The sequence below is a fragment of the Topomyia yanbarensis genome, chromosome 3, assembly GCF_030247195.1.
Source record: "Topomyia yanbarensis strain Yona2022 chromosome 3, ASM3024719v1, whole genome shotgun sequence".
Lineage (NCBI taxonomy): Eukaryota > Metazoa > Arthropoda > Insecta > Diptera > Culicidae > Topomyia > Topomyia yanbarensis.
This window is the reverse complement of record NC_080672.1, coordinates 55,465,596-55,478,763: the sequence shown is the minus strand read 5'-3', so window position 1 is coordinate 55,478,763 and position 13,168 is coordinate 55,465,596. Positions and strand designations below refer to the sequence as shown.

Genomic DNA, 13,168 nt, shown 5'->3' with positions numbered 1-13,168 from the left:
GCGTTTTGTCAGATTAAAATAGAAACATCATCATTGCACTTTCGTGTCATCTTGCGGTCTACATCCAGCTTTAGATCGCGAATAGGGCTCTTGCTACACATACAGTCAAAGCATCTGTTGGGCACACATTGCATGTTGACGTTCTATGCAGCAAGTTAAAGATCGAGCAAAATGATACACTTCTCAACAATAAATCCACCCAGCTTCATAATAATAACCTGTGATTATAGGCCAATAAACACAGAAGATTATTTCAAGATTTTTGCAAATAAACCCGTGTAGTTTATGGTTGCAAAAAGGAAGATCGTGATGAGGAAGTATGGTTTCGCTTTTCGCAGGAGGATAATTCTCCAGAACAGCTCGGTTCAATCATACAGCAATGTACAATACTAAATACAATGAAGTCGACCGACTTGGTATCAAAACAAATTTTGCAAACCTAACCATGTAATCGAAAGAAACATTTGGGTGGAATCTACTGACATGCAGGCTTCAGACATCATATTTGTTCGCCTATAAAATAAAACTTATATTTTTTACAAATTACATTTTCCAAATATGTATTGAAATAGCATAACATTTTACCCGACCATTTATGATAAGAAAGCCAAATTCAACATTTTTAAAACCAAGATTAAGGGAATGAAGGGTTTCATCATGAAAAAAAAAATTTTGTCGCGATTTTTTAGAAATTTGGGTGAAGCGAATCGATCACAACTTTTGTACATTATAACGAATCAATACTAAATATTTTTTTCGCATTTGCTTTTTAAGTGAAATGTACTCAAATTTGACATTTGTATCTCAAACTTAAAACGGAGTAAACGAGACACTCATTTTTTGACTATTAGGCAATCCATTAGACGTTTGTTTGACAATTCAGCGGTGGGTTCTGTCACCAAGTCTACTCCTGCGAACAGAAAAACTCGTCCGACAAACAACTTTGTTAGTCCGATTCGTTTGATGTTGGATCGAATCAACGATATTGTCGGACGTCGCACCCCTCGGAGTAACGTCAGAATAAGTAAACAAGAAATAATCAGCTGATCAGAAACGTCTCATGAATTGCCTACACGGTTAAATAAAACAACCTGTAGAATAAGTTCTTTTAACTTACTTTTGAGTTGTGCGTCGCTTTCGCACTTATTAGTGCTGTCAAAAACAAAACGAGAGATTTGACTCAGTCGAGGTCTTCCGTGGAGGAACGTACTTTTGAGTTGTTTGGAGTATACTCAAAATTAGGTAAATTCAACTTATATTTGAGTATAAAAAATGAGTTGTAATTTTTGCCGTGGTTAAATGGAAACTACCTTCACCACGGTTTACCTAATTTTAAGTTCCCCCACGATACCACGAGATTGAGTCAAAGGAACTCAATTTTAGGTAGTTTTTCGTTTCCGTGTAATGTGCACTTTTTCTCAAATAGTGGCCAGCCACTCAATTTGAGTTGCTATGAATGAGCGCGTATTGACTTATTTGATGTCTAGGACGCCAACACATTTGCAATGTGTATGGACATATAAGTATACGAAATAGGACACGCACACAGCGATTCTCCACCTAATTTAACCTTATTTGGCAAAATTTCCACCCGATTTAACCTCAATCTCGCACTAACACAACTGCACATGGATTAAGGGTGCTTACAGAGTGGTGGAGAGAAGCTGAGCAGGGGCTGCTTGCAGTATATCAAATGGAGCCTGTCACAGTAAAAGCAGGCAGTCGGCGCCGACTGCCTGCTTTTGCTGTGACAGGCTCCATTTGATATGCGGCAAGCAGGTTTCTCGCATCTCGCTTCCTACTGTCAGTACCAGCCCCAGCTCAGCTTCTCGCCGCCACTCTGTAAGCCCCCTAAGTCATAAAGTTGAGGTGAGCCTACCAATATTTAAAAAAAAATACAAACTGGCCACACTGGCAATTAGTGATTGAACGCTACGTGATCGCGTTTAAGAAAATAAAACGGCATGAGCCTCAATCAAAAATGGTTTGGTTAATCAGAAACTTAGATAAACAAAGCATTCAGCAGTATATCTACCTCTCAAATAAGCACAATTCACTCGGCACTTCGTTACTTTTGGTTTATTGATTATATTCACCAACTCCAATCAATGTTTACGATTATGACGTTTACCGACAGAACCGAGACCAATGTCATTACATATGCGGTATCCCCAATCGTACAATGCATTAGTATATGTGATTGCATGACGGTTCGGCCCATGCGGACCCTACACGAGCAGAAATATTGACAGTAAACCAATTATTGATCAATATATTGATCATGTAAGGACACTATGAAAATACCGATTCTGTATAATTTAAATGGGATTGACGGATTGAAGTAGTCTTGTCAATATTTTTATTAACAATATTCTTGTCTCGTGTAGGGTCCGCTATAGATGGAGAGAGGTGGGAATATTTTGGCACTTTTGAGTGTTTTACTTTTATACTTGTAAAATAATCACCAGAGACCGTGCCCAAGCAAAAAGTTAGCAGAAGTTGAGCAAAGCGAAATTCGACATAGATTTTTCATTAGGGCTTAAATCGCAAATGTAAACAAACTGCGTTTTCGCTATTATGACATTATGCGACAAACATACTACAAGATTGAGGTGAAAATTAGTTAAAATGGTTTTTAGTTCGATTTATAATTAAAGAAAACTAAACGGCGAAACGTGCATTTTCTTCGAGATTTCGACTTAGGCCCTTCTTATCATATGGAATATAAAGGCTAAACTTACATTTTTTGACAGAACCGGGCGTACGGTTGTTATTCACAAAATTATTCTTTAAACGGCGGTTCTATTATATAAATGATAAGCAATATCTACTATGATCATGTCTACTCGATAGTTGTTGCACATAAACATTCGAATATTTCGATATGTTCATGTAATTCGAAGAAAAGATTCACGCGCCCTTTCATTTACATTGGGTTTCTATGCGCCCATTTGCTGAGCCCTATTAAAAAGTATACTGTCAAGCTCGCCCATTTTCCCAGCCCTACCCAGCAAGACAAAGTCAGTTTAGCCCATTTACCGCGCCCTTCTGAAAATTATGTACACAGTTTAGCCCTTCCGCAAATGGTGGTTGCTGAAGGGCGAAATCACGACTGGGATGCAAATTGGGCGTAAGCATTTTTTTAGTTTCTACCCACTAAAAGCACATAGGAATTAAATTTTTTGTTATATTGCCATAAGGTTTAACCAAAGATGCTTCCGGAAAAACATGGTCATAAAGTAATTTATACCTACAATAAAAACTACATTTAGAAAAGCATCGCCGAATATTGAAACTGATTTTTCTCCATTTGAGTACATTGCGACTTAGGCCCTAATGAAAGATCTGTGTCGAATTGATTCTAGCTGTTTCTGCCAGTATTTTGCAAGATTTGAGTGAGAATTCTGGCAGGAAATTCGCTCAACCGTTTCTGACAGAAATGGTTAAACTAACCGATGCTGCTCGTTTTTAGTCAGAATTCAGCCAGGAATGTACGGAGAGGTTTCCCGGTCAAAAAAAATGCGGACGAACATGGTCAGGCGATTGACACAGTTTGACGTTTGACTCAACTTGCCTGTGCTAATAGCCCCTAGGAACAAAATGCAATTTGCGAGTGCGATTTAGAGGCAATTTCAATACTTATGTGGTTTTCGTTTGAGGCATAACTGAGTCAGTTCCTAACCCCAACTGCTGTCAAAATGTATGAACTGACAGCAGTTGGGGTTAGAACCTGACTCAGTTTCTGGTTCAAGCGAAATCGCCATTAGACAAATTTTCTGGCGGCTGAAATGGACTTGGTTGTTTTTTGCGTGTTTCAAACATGACGGTTCATGTTTGGCTTAAGTTAAAAAAAAATTAACAATTGACGTGTTTTCGCTTGTGTTTTGTTTGTCTAGTGCACTTCATTTAGCCAACGAATGTGGGAAATTGTGGAATCGTGTATAAGTACAGTGGAACAAGATCTCTGACCGAAAGTATTAATAAAAGTCAGATTGTGGTAAGTTTTGGTGTGCAATATCAATTTCACCATTGATTCTTCCTGTAGTTTGGTGGTAATTACCTAGTATACTGATAAGTTTAAGTGAGTGGATAATAAATCCGAAAATAAGTATTATTTGAAATTTTCAATTAAGGGCGATTAAATGGCGCGTTCCGTGGCCGATTTAAGGGCGACTAGGCAAAAAAATAACGGCGCGAATCGCCCAAAAGTTGCATTTGAAATAGCTCCCTAATTGCCAGCAATTTTCTGACAAATTGAAGGGCAATTAGCGCATCCGAGTTGGCAAATAGGCTACTGTCAGCCAGCAACTTGCCCTTTTTGATTGGGTTTCTGTACACTTCCTATCACAACTTTGTCAGATGCTTTGCTCGATTCGTGCCAAAATTCTACCAGGTAGAAATTGCACGGTTTATTTCCGAGTTGTGCCAGGGTTTTGTTCGGTTCCTGTCAGAATTTGCCAGAAAATGCGAGCAAAACCGAGTTCGCTGTAGTTTAGCTAACCCGATAGAAATCTGGCAGAACGGTCTTTACCAGTCGCTTGCTCTATATGCATATATAAAGCTGATATAACGCGTGCATGCTTCAAGGATCTTTAAAGAATGTAGCTTTTCATGTGCATTTAGTGCCATTATAGAACAAACAGAAAGCCGATGTAATGCTATTGTAATGCCAAATACAGGACGAGACAAGGTACCTCCGTTCGAGACTTATTAACGGTAATTTTCGTAAAACATTCATATCATGTTAGAACGAAAACCTATTAAGAGTATTCATTACAATGCATTAGAAGAGAGTCAATTACATTAAGAACATTTTAATTTTTTTCTTTTTTGCTCATCATACAAAAAGGAAAAATAAAAAATGGTTTTAAAACCATACCGGAAAATGACAGCCGGCTGAAATTTTCTAATAGCATTTGTAATGCCAATATTAGGAGTTTCAAATTGGACATTTTTGCGCTGGTGCTATATAATAGCATTAGTACTGCAGAAACGAGTTGTCAATCTCTGCACAGTAATAGCACTATTTTTTTCATACGTCTCCCAACCTTTGAACGGAACGGATCGTTATATTTCACAGTGGTGCTCGGTGTGTAAATTTTAGTGAGTCAAGGTCATCCTTTGTTCGTTCGTTAGCAGCCGTTCTGCTGGTGCCGACAGTAAATCCAGTACATTGTTTTCGCTGGTGCGGAACAATCGACGTTGTTTGCAGATAAGTTTTGCTTTATTTTTTTTCCTCGTTTGCTTTCTTTCCTTTTCCCTACTTTTACTCTACCTTGTAATCAAATAATAAGACACATTCCCGTTTATATAACGCTCTGCCCTCGTGCTTAAATGGCCGAGGGCGAAATACCATCTGATGCAATCATGGAAGTCCCTGATCCCCCTAATACTCGCATTGCTCCCCGTATAAAGCAGTACCCAGAAGGTTCCTCTGGGCCATGGGTGGTATATTTTCGGACCGGAGAGAAACCGGTTAATATATTAAAACTTTCTCGAGATCTGACTGCTAATTACCCGGCCGTAACTCAGATAACACGTGTTCGGGCAAACAAGATACGTGTTCTAGTGAGTGATCTCGGCCAGGCAAACGCGATTGCTTGCTGTGAGCGCTTTACGCGGGAATTTAAAGCGTACGTGCCTTGTGTGGCCTGTGAAATCGATGGGGTAGTGTCCGAACCGGGCCTGAAATGCGAAGAACTGTTGGAGCACGGGGTTGGCTGCTTTAAGGACCCCTCTCTTGAACAGATTAAGATCTTAGAATGCAAACAATTGTATACCGCAAACACCGAGGGAGGTAAGACTACCTACTCTCTATCAGGCTCGCTTCGGGTGACATTCGCCGGGTCCTCTCTTCCCAACTACATCCTCCTTGACAGGGTTCGCCTACCAGTTCGCCTGTTTGTACCGCGGGTCATGAGCTGCAGCAATTGCAAGCAGTTGGGCCACACAGCCACATATTGTGGAAATAAGAAACGATGCGGCAAATGCGAAGGAGAGCATGAGGATGACTCTTGCGACAAAGAAACTGAAAAGTGTATTTGCTGCGGGGGCCCTTCACATGCTCTTAAATCATGCCCTGCGTACAAGCAGCGCGGGGATAAAATTAAGCGCTCCCTTAAGGAACGCTCAAGGCGTTCTTATGCAGAAATGCTAAAGAATGCTTCGCCATCTGTCCTGTCCGAAAATCCCTATGCTGGTTTGGTTAACGTTGAGCAAGAATCTGACGACCCACGAGAGGGAACATCTTTGGTTAACCCAGGGGAATCCAGGAAGAGGAGAAATCCAGCCTCCCCTACATTGCCTCGTAAGGGTGCCAAGGTGTCGTCCACTCAGAGTGCGCCATCTACAACCAATAAATCCAACGGAAGTGATGCACAAAAGCCGAAGCAATTTGCTCCAGGACTTGGAAATATTAATTCTAACAAGGAGTACCCACCACTTCCAGGGACATCCAAAACCCCAAGTGTCCCCTTTTTTCAAACAGATACTCAGTCCAGTAGCGGACTAATGAAATTTTCTGACATAGTGGACTTAATTTTCACAGCTTTCAATGTTACTGATCCTCTTAAAAGCCTTCTGATACGTTTTCTCCCTATAGTGCAAACATTTTTGAAGCAGTTGACTACTAAGTGGCCCCTCCTTGCAGCGATCGTATCCTTCGATGGCTAAGTCATCGAACGAGGTCACCGATTCGATCACTGTTCTACAGTGGAACAGCAGAAGTATCCTCCCGAAAATCGATTCCTTTAAATTTTTACTAAATAGTTTAAAATGTGATGCTTTCGCATTATGTGAAACTTGGTTAACTTCCGATATAAATCTCAACTTCCACGACTTTAATATAATTCGTCTGGATCGAGAAAACCCCTATGGAGGAGTACTTTTGGGGATCAAAAAGTGCTATTCTTTCAACCGAATTAACCTCCCTTCGACACCAGGCATTGAAATTGTCGCTTGTCAAGTTTTAATCAAAGGTAAAGACCTTTGCATTGCTTCCATCTACATTCCTCCTAGAGCCTCGGTAGGGGACCGAACGCTTTGTAATATCACGGAATCCTTACCGGCACCGCGGCTAGTTCTGGGAGACTTTAACTCGCACGGTACGGTATGGGGCTGTCTTCATGATGATAATAGATCAACATTAATCCAAGATCTTTGCGATAATTTCAACATGACCATCTTAAACACGGGAGAAATGACGCGGATTCCTACACCACCAGCACGCGCAAGCGCGTTGGATTTATCGCTTTGCTCGACATCGCTACAGTTAGATTGCATGTGGAAGGTGATCCCTGATCCCCACGGTAGCGATCATTTGCCTATCGTGATTTCAATTGCTAACGGTTCAAGACCATCGGAAACAATCAATGTATCGTATGACCTCACACGGAACATTGATTGGAAGAGTTACGCGACCGCGATATCCGTTAAAATCGAATCCACTCAAGAACTTCCTCCGGAGGAAGAGTACAGGTTTTTGGCTGGCTTGATTCTCGACAGTGCGAATGAAGCTCAGACTAAACCAGTACCCAGCGCGAATACCCATAGACGGTCTCCCACCCTGTGGTGGGATAAAGAGTGCTCAGAGCTGTACGCGGAAAAGTCCACTGCATATAAGGCCTTCCGGGAAGACGGGTTACCCGCTAGCTATCAACAGTACGCGTCGTTAGAAAGGCGAATGAAGAGTCTAATGAAAGCCAAAAAACGCAGTTATTGGCGCCGGTTCGTCGACGGGTTAACGAGAGAAACAGCGATGAGCACTCTTTGGGGTACGGCTCGACGTATGCGTAATCATAATAGTACCAACGAGAACGTGGAATATTCAAACCGTTGGATATTCGCTTTCGCCAAGAAGATCTGTCCGGACTCTGTCCCGGTACAGAAAACGTACCGCGCCGCGTCTTCTCACGATACCGCGAACGAAACACCGTTTTCGATGGTGGAGTTCTCACTTGCTCTCTTATCGTGCAACAATAACGCCCCAGGGTTAGACAGAATCAAATTCAACTTGCTGAAGAATCTGCCTGACACTGCAAAAAGGCGCCTGTTGAATTTATTTAACAAGTTTCTTGAGGGTAACATTGTCCCTTATGAATGGAGGCAAGTGAAGGTCATCGCCATCCAAAAACCAGGAAAACCAGCCTCCGACCACAACTCGTATCGGCCGATTGCAATGCTGTCCTGTATTCGGAAGTTGTTCGAGAAAATGATCATGTTTCGCCTCGACAATTGGGTTGAAGCAAATGGCTTACTGTCAGATACACAATTTGGCTTCCGCAAAGGCAAAGGGACGAACGATTGCCTTGCGTTGCTTTCTACAGAAATCCAAATGGCCTATGCTAACAAAGAGCAGATGGCATCAGTCTTCTTGGATATTAAGGGGGCTTTTGACTCAGTTTCTATCAACACTCTGTCAGAGAAGCTGCACCAGCATGGTCTTTCGCCAATTTTAAATAACTTTTTGCTAAACCTGTTGTCTGAAAAGCACATGCACTTTTCGCATGGCGATTTAACAACATCGCGATTTAGCTACATGGGTCTTCCCCAGGGCTCATGTCTAAGTCCCCTGCTCTACAATTTCTACGTGAATGACATTGACGATTGTCTTGCCAATTCATGCACGCTAAGGCAACTTGCAGACGACGGGGTGGTCTCTGTTACAGGGCCCAAAGCTGCCGACTTGCAAGGACCATTACAAAATACCTTGGACAATTTGTCTGCTTGGGCTCTTCAGCTGGGTATTGAGTTCTCCACGGAGAAAACGGAGTTGGTTGTTTTTTCTAGGAAACGTGAGCCGGCGCAACTCCAGCTTTTAATAATGGGTGCAACGATCAACCAGGTTTTCACATTTAAATATCTCGGGGTCTGGTTCGACTCTAAAGGTACCTGGGGATGTCACATTAGGTATCTGAAACAGAAATGCCAACAAAGGATCAATTTTCTCCGAACAATAACTGGAACATGGTGGGGTGCTCACCCAGGAGACCTGATCAGGTTGTACCAAACAACGATATTGTCGGTGATGGAGTACGGGTGTTTCTGTTTCCGCTCCGCTGCGAACATACACTTCATCAAACTAGAGAGAATCCAGTATCGTTGCTTGCGCATTGCCTTGGGTTGCATGCACTCGACCCATACGATGAGTCTCGAAGTGCTGGCGGGCGTTCTTCCGCTAAAAAATCGATTTTGGGAACTCTCATATCGATTGCTCATCCGATGCGACATTCTGAACCCGTTGGTAATTGAAAACTTCGAGAGGCTCGTCGAGCTTAATTCTCAAACCCGATTTATGGCCTTGTACTTCGACTACATGGCACAGAGCATTAATCCTTCTGCATATACTCCCAACCGTGTTCGTTTGCTAGATACTTCTGATTCTACTGTATTCTTCGACACATCCATGAAGGAAGAGATTCGTGGAATCCCGGACCATATACGCCCGCAGGTGATCCCCAATATATTTTATAATAAATTCCGAGAAGTCGACTGCGACAAAATGTTTTACACTGACGGATCAAATCTCGATGGGTCCACTGGCTTCGGTATCTTCAACAATACTATCACCGCTTCATTCAAGCTCAATGATCCCGCTTCAGTTTACGTCGCAGAGTTAGCTGCAATTCAGTACACCCTTGGGATCATCGACACTCTGCCCACAGATCACTACTTCATCGTTTCGGACAGCCTCAGCTCTATCGAGGCTCTTCGTGCGGTGAAGCCTAAAAAGCAATTACCGTATTTTCTGGGGAAGATACAGGAGTCCTTGTGTACGTTATCTGAAAAATCTTATAAGATTACCTTTGTTTGGGTCCCCTCTCATTGTTCTATCCCGGGCAATGAAAAGGCCGACTCATTAGCAAAGGTGGGCGCATTAAATGGTGACATATACGAAAGACCAATCTGCTTCAATGAATTTTTTAGTATTTGTCGTCAGAGGACGCTCAACAGTTGGCAAACCTCGTGGAGCAATGGGGAACTTGGACGATGGCTACATTCGATTATCCCAAAGGTATCAACGAAGCCTTGGTTCGGGGGGATGGATGTGGGTCGGGATTTTATTCGTGTAATGTCCCGACTTATGTCCAATCACTACACCATGGATGCGCATTTGCGGCGTATTGGGCTTGCGGAGAGTAGTCTGTGCGCTTGTGACGAGGGCTATCACGACATCGAACACGTTGTCTGGGTGTGCGCCGGGTATTGTGACGCCAGGTCTCAGTTAAAGGAATCCCTTCGGGCCCGAGGTAGACCACCCAATGTACCAGTCCGAGATATGCTGGCAACTCGTGATTTCCCCTATATGTCCCTTATTTATACCTTCATAAAAACGATAAATATCCCAATTTAGCCCCTCTCTTTTATTTCTCGTTTTTAGAGTTTCCTCCTGCCTTGTGGAACCGATCAGCTCCAGAGTGCCACTATGTAACCGCCGTCGCCCTTACCACTACGCCTGCATAGAAGGAAACTGAAGCGAGAGCGACTCGAGGTCCGATGACTTTTGAAGGATTCCCCGCGGGTCCGAAGAATACCATCCGCCAATCCGGTACTCGACGACTTACTAGACTGAGGCGCAAATTTGATACGCTGATCTCCCTCCCCCCCCCCCCCCGCCGTTCGAGCGAAAGTTGCAAGTTTTGCTCTTCTTTCCCTGTCTCTCCCCTGTCTTTGATACAACTGCTGCTACACTGATGCGGAAATAAGCCACCCTTTGAATATCTTGACCAAGCATAAGTTTTAGTTAAAAAATTCAAATTAGTATTCTGTATTCCTAGTTTTAAGATAGCTATAATTTTTACTCTTTATTGAAACTCTTGTCCTCCATCTTGTAAATAGAATTGAATCCCTAGTTTTAAGATTTCTGTGAAATTTCTCATAAATATTTGTTCCCCCTTTTGTGTACTAAACTATATTGTTAGTTTTAAGATAACCGTAAAATATTTCGTAAAATACTATTACTCCCCCTCTTGTATATCAAAGTGAATCCCTTGTTTTAATTTTTTTCATAAAAAAATCTTTTGGCCCTCTTTTGTATATTGAATCGTATTTCTAGTCTTAAGATAGCTGTAAACTTTCTTTTCCTTTGTAAAAAAAAATATTTCAACATTGTAACCTCCTAGTTTTAAGATATCCAAAATGTAAAAACAAAAGCATTTGGCACCGCCAAGCTAACGCATTTGTGCCTATCAAATAAACGAAATGAATAAAAAAAAAAAAAGCACTATTTTTCGCCTCTTCTGGCATAATACCAGCATTACATCAGTATTTAGGGCTTCACGGCTCTTTAAGATTGCTTTATATGTAAAGCATATTTTAGGCTATGTTATAATGCTTATAGGTTACTTGGGAAGCTTGAGACGCCCGTGGTTTTTGCTATCTTCCGCAATCCTTATCGTAGACTGATCGTCTACATAAAATCACACTGGCAGTTTAGTTTCTTTTCCCAAATCATTGAGCAGTCAACCAAATCTCGTAACACGCAGCTGCACATAATGCGTTCAGCTTAGCTTCTGTTGGCGGTCACCCAGCCGACACAGCATCCAACTACCTTGACCAAACATCCGCTAACCGAAGGTCGGTCCACAAGATCGTTGTCCCAATCCGCGTCCGAGAAAATCTCAACGAGCGGTGCCTTCGAATCAGCTCGATACATCAGTTCGATGTCCAGGGACTCCTTGATGTATCTCAACACACGCTTGAGGTAGGTCCAGTGCTGATCAGTCGGACAACTTTGAAATTAACTAAAGAAATTCACTGCTGCTAATAGATCGGGCCTTGTTGTAAGCGATGCGTACGTTAGACAACCAACAAGCTCGCGGTACGGGTGTGCTCATCACCTCTAGGCAGCTTTAAACGACACTCGATAGGCGTAGATATCGATGGTAATTTTTCGCGAACTTTCTCATCACTTTTTTCTCCCTTTTTGATGGGACAATCGGACGATTTGTGTACCTCTTTGTTACATACAAAGCACTTAAACTTCTTCCTGCTATTCAGCTGCCTCCGTTCACGACACATGCCCTTCCGCTTGATTTCCTCGTCCAAGAGGCGACATTTTACAAATTCTATGTTTAAGTTCACCTCCGGCCAAAGTTGTTATATGGGAAGATCCTAGCATGCGTCAAATTGAAAACTGCCTCTGTGCTCGTATGTGACTGTTTCTTCGGTGCTTGGTACCGTCTACGTCACCAATACAACGTTTTATAGGCTGTCTCTGACACCACCACTAACAATTTTGACGCATGCTAGGACCACAGACCTACCAGACATGCCACATCATTTCCAATTTAAATTCGCTTTGCGCACTATCGCCCCATCGTGGCGATTCTATCAACTACATAATCTGGTTGACACATTTGTCCATTTGACATGACAGTGCATTGGTGTGCGTAAGTAGTTATGGGCAAATGAACCGAACAACAAACATCAATTAAGAGTCAGCCTACACCCACAGACCTACCAAACATGACACTAAGATCAATTCATTGAAAAAAAATGTGATCATCACTTCGAAATTCATTACGCTTTGCACACTATCACCGCCTGGTGGCGATCTTTTGAACTCTACCATATGCTTGACACTTTCATGTATTTGACATGGCGGTGCATTGGTATGCGTAAGAGATTATTATAGACCACAGAAACTAACAACAACCATTAATCAAATGGAAGAGACGCCGAATTACGAGAAATGTATAGATTTCTTTGCAGGAATCTACACTATGTGAGCAAGAAGGATTATATATCATTAACACGGAATGTGATGTGGGCAATTTGATTGTTCCGTGCGCTGTAATGTGAACTATTCTCCACAAGTCAGTTTGTGAAGTTAGTGGAAAGTGCACCGACCATAGTGTTTTTGCTATTGAATTGAAATTGAAAAATAAAATATTTCCGTAAAAGGCCCAGATTAGCCTTATTTGATTTGCAAGAGTAATTACAATTCACTATTATGAATATCATATTCCAATCTACTCTCATTTGACTTTAGCAGAAAAACATGATTAAATCAGTGCGCAATTTGCCATCGTCGTTACGGTACACTTAGATACCCACTGTTTTCTCCTGACATTGCTCCCTAAACAATCTTCTCCAAAATTTACGCCCCCGTTTTCGTCATACTCACTTAAAGTCTTGATTTCAAGACGAACGATTATGAAAAGCAATT

At 42.0% G+C, this 13,168-nt stretch overlaps 1 protein-coding gene across 2 annotated transcripts in view; it reads right to left on the bottom strand.

The window, feature by feature from the left end:
• Positions 1 to 13,168, bottom strand: part of LOC131692227 (zinc finger protein 99-like) — a 28,024-nt gene extending 14,856 nt beyond the window's left edge. Inside the window, exon 1 of one of the 2 annotated variants that reach the window (XM_058979142.1) lies at positions 13,127 to 13,168. The gene's annotated coding sequence lies outside the window, so the exon portion shown is untranslated. Of the gene's footprint in view, positions 1 to 2,035; positions 2,127 to 13,126 lie in introns of those variants that run through there. The other variant, XM_058979141.1, reaches the window with a different exon arrangement.